The 4,571-nt window shown below is 38.4% G+C and overlaps 1 long non-coding RNA gene across 1 annotated transcript; it reads left to right on the forward strand.

Moving 5' to 3' along the window:
* Nucleotides 1-204: 204 nt before the first annotated feature.
* On the forward strand, nucleotides 205-3,308 carry LOC116057715. Its single transcript, XR_004106876.2, has 2 exons — nucleotides 205-422; nucleotides 2,682-3,308. It is a non-coding gene; the product is annotated as an uncharacterized LOC116057715 (long non-coding RNA).
* Nucleotides 3,309-4,571: the final 1,263 nt, after the last annotated feature.

A 4,571-nucleotide genomic window follows, 5' to 3' on the forward strand; every position in this document is an offset into this window, starting at 1 on the left:
GTGTATATCGCATGATGCTGAAATATTTTATGATTTATACTTAATGAATGTACACTGACACAATATTCTTGTATGCAGCCATAACACAAATGTGCATAGTGTTCTATCATATATATCACTAATTACACCTCTACAAACCCATGACAGCAAGCATACTTCTTTTTGAGTCACATGCATTGTGTAATATCCTCCCTCTGCTAAGCCTTCCAGTTACTATCTTTCTGTTTTCTCCCAGCTGGCCTCTTGAGAATTCAGTTGCCTGTGGTGCCTTGTAGTAAATTAGAGCTAACTGGTGGGAAGTGGCTACTGCTCTCACATAACATCTCTGCAAGTCTCGAGCAGGTTCTGGGAGACGGGAAGGAATAGCTACAAACAAGAAGGAATCAGGAGCACACTTTCTCCAGAACCTTTCTTTGCTGAAGGTGAATATGTCTTTTATACTCACACGACAGGTATTCCTTAGGTTAATAGTTACTTTGCAAAGCTCTCACTTCTAACCTTTGCTATGGGCTGATGTGTCACAGAGACTAACGGCATGCAGTAAAACTGATAATTTATATTTGGTCATGAGCACAGACGGTATGTTATTGTTTATACAGACTTGTAATTTGCCACAAAAGTATTTTATGCTGCAAAAAAAAAAGTTTCAAATTGAAGGACGCATTTTTACAAAACATAATTTTGGTTAGGGACTGTTCGTTATTTATTTCAGGGGCCACCGGAGGGGTTTTGGGACCTTTAGTCAAAATAGACCTGACCCTCTCTTCACCAGCCATACATTTTGGATAACTCTCCAAAATGATGTGAAAAAAAGGGATGACCCTCCCCAACAATGTATTGGTGCCTTCTGTACTGGTTTGCACTTGGCAAAGACATACAGATAGCCATTGTTTTTTTACAGCCATGATATACACGACTAAACCTCTGCATTCTCATCTTACACATCACACTCCTCTATATATATATATATATATATATATATATATATATATTAGGGCTGTGGTGCAGTCCGCAAGCTTTGACTTTTCAAAATAAAAGCTTGTGTCTGGTCCGTTATTGTTTTGTACGGTGTTTTGGATGTTTTTATAACTAAACAGTACGGCACTCATGCTAATAAATACAATTATTTTTTTCATCAGATGTCTTAGTTACAACACGATGGAGCTAGCAAAACAGTTTTGTGTTTATATGTGCGAGCGGGATTTATTCAGTTTGGGAAATCCCACAGTAAAACTACAGTTCAAATTGTCTGGCTGACTAAATAGGGAGGGACCCATCTGCTAGCGATAGGGGCCGAGACTGAGAGAGCTACATGGAGCTACATGGATAAATATGCACCAAACAAACCACTTTGAAATGTTGCTGTTCTCACGAATACAAAAGTTGGGTGACCCTCCCCCCTAGACTAAAAAAAATTGGATGACCCTCCCCTCAACAAAGAATAAAAAGACATGACCCTCCCCTATTTTCCTCCGGTGGTCCATTCCATAAATACCGAACGGTCCCTTATTCAGTCATTTTAAAGGGCTTGCAGTAAATGTAACAGTACACAAGCAAGATATATGAGGTGCAAGAGGAAGAATTTAAGGGAAGTACAGCAGAGAAAGATGAAGTCATTTATTTGAGGTTTAAGGCTATGACAGTTTGTGCAATGCTATTCTGCCCTTTTTTTACTTTATTGTGAAGGCGTTTTCCAAAAGCACAGGATTCACCGTAGGACACACTTGTGTTGAATGAGTCGTTTATTGCCCAACCATATGTGACACTAGTGTCACAACAGGAAATTACACATTACATCGTCAAGGCAGTAGTGCCCAGAGGGGGGAAACATCTGACCATTGTGTCTTAAAGCTAAAACAGGATTAGGGAATCAGCATGACAGTGCACAACACTTTCACACTTCTAAAACCACCAGTTCTACAATCTCAACTTCAAGGCTGGGCCTCAGGGCAGATTTTTCTGGTGGATTTAAAAAAAAAAAAAAAAGAATCCTCTCGTTTAATATTGCATTTCTTGGGAAAAATTAAATTCCATTGTGGCGAACGTCTTCTTATATGTTTGCCACTATATATATATATATATATATATATATATATATATATATATGCACAAATCATCTGGTAGGGAGTGTTCACACATTGCACAGCATTCCAATTTTACATCACAGATAATACAACAGGCATTTTTATAGCTCAAAATAGCAGCAAATCATACTCCTGGCCACTGTTTCTTATCAGCATTGACAGAGAAAGTAATGCTCATTACCAAAATTATGCATGATCTCCACTGATCTGCTATTAGTGGCTGACTAATGTGCCAGCGTCGGTCTTCAACACCCTGTAAGTGGGCGGCCTGTTGACCTCACCAGGCAGACAGGCCTGGTGGTTATTGCTTGAGGTTGCCAGCTTATCATGCTTTGTCAAGGCCACTGCCTAATCCCGACAAGTACATCCATATCATCAACAGGGCACGTTTCAATCTGATAATCTCCTATCACCGCTGAAGAGGCATGGCCGCTCACAGGAACTGACTTTGATGCTGTTGTAGTGATCCTGAAGTGCACTTCTGTCAGCTTTCCTGCCAAATTCCAATGATCAGTTATAGTTGTATGTCTCTGGCTTTGCAAAGCATGCGGATGTCCACTTTTATTAGCCACTCTCATCTTCCTCCCTTTCTCTCAGACTAGGATGGCCAGTTGCGTGTCATGTTTCTGGTCCATGTTCTGGCTGTTGGTTCTGTTCTTCATTGGCTGGCCCCTCAGCATCACTATAGGGGGTATCTACGTCCTCGTCGCCCCCCTCCTGATCTGCCTTTGCCTTGACCAACTCTCCAATCTACTCCTGCAGGGGACCAACCTGGGCCGAACCTGTGCTTATAACATGAAGCACGGCAAGCCATTTTGTTATGATTGACCCTAAGTGATCAGGACCAGACAGCAGGAACAGAGATCATTGTTTTTTTTACAAAGAAAAGTATTTGCTTTGAGAACTGTTAATGTTTATGTGGATATATCATGGGATGACTGGCAATCAGAGAAGTTGAGAAACTTTTTAGCAAGTTATGTAACCAAAGGTCCGGAAGGTTTGTAAAATGGATTCCACTTGTTCTGTTAACATGTAATTAACCACGGATTTCAAATTTTTATGGATTTGTCAGGAAGAAAATAGGCTTTGTGTTCATGGTCTGTGTTTGCTGTTTAATTCATGATGACACTGCATGGAGAAGATAAGAATGAAAATGGCAATTTAACAATGAAAATGCTTAGACTTGTAAATGAATTAATGCGATTAAAACTGCTTTGAACTTGCCCTCTGTGTTTGTTGACTGACTTATTGTATACAATATTTGGTAGAGAATCCATGTTGTGAAATATTAAGGTGAAGGTAAATAGAGAGAAGGTGAAGGTAAATAGAGAGACAGAGAAAGCTGGAGATCACAGATGGATTTCTAATCATTTTGTTTACCTGCTTTTTTCCTATTTAGGGTCATTGGAGGTTGGAGCTTATCCAAACACTTCGATGAATTTGAATTTGATGGAAGTGTCAGGGAGATAATTTTGAGACAGTTTGCTAGGTCAAGCCCAACACAGACAGGTACACAATCACTCACATGAATACATCAACAACTTATGGCGGTATTGATTTAGATTTTTGAGGTAAACAAAACATTGGGATATTATGAACATATGAAGTTGTCGGAATGCCGAACACGTTATCAAACACTTGCCTGATTATATATCCAACAGACAATAAGCAACATTATCATTCATTTAGCTTCATGTTTTTTGACCACTTGAAAAATATAAGTCCTATATTCAGCTTTAGTCTCCACCAACTCTTTAAATAGTGCAGCTTCGCAGTCTGCAATCCAATTGTTTTGGTTGAGGTTGAAAATTAATTTCATTTAAATTGAATCAATGCAATCAGACATTGTTATGGAATACTATACTATGATTTTTTATGACATACTATATAATATGATATTTTTATGGTAAACTATACTATGACTTTTCATGACACCTATGATTTTTTTTATAAAAACTAAAGTAAGTAAACTATTATGTTATGTGACAATTTTATGACAAACTATACTGTAACATGTTATGATATTTGTATGGTATACTATTTTATAGCTTTTTATGAAATTGTTATGGCATACTATACTATGACTTTTTTTTTTACTTTTTCAAGACATACAATACTATGACTTTTTATGACATTTCCATGACATACTATACTATGACTTTTTTATGGCACACATGACTTTTTGATGTTTTGTGACAATTTTATGGCATACTATATAGTCTATGGCCATGACGTTCCACTTCCGGGATTGTTCAGGTGCTGCCGGACATGGTGTCCGTTACCTTCCGCTTTCTTTGTGTTGGCATTTTAAACTCCGGTCAATTTATGAGGACTAGGGTTAACTGCTCCTCAGATCTCTGCAGGGTAAATCCAGACAGCTAGCTAGACTATCTGTCCAATCTGAGTTTTCTGTTGCACGACCAAAACAACTTTTAAACGTTCCACCAAAACAAGTTCCTTCCCGAGACTATTTTGCAAAGGCGCTAC

The sequence above is a fragment of the Sander lucioperca genome, chromosome 18, assembly GCF_008315115.2.
Source record: "Sander lucioperca isolate FBNREF2018 chromosome 18, SLUC_FBN_1.2, whole genome shotgun sequence".
Taxonomy (NCBI): domain Eukaryota; kingdom Metazoa; phylum Chordata; class Actinopteri; order Perciformes; family Percidae; genus Sander; species Sander lucioperca.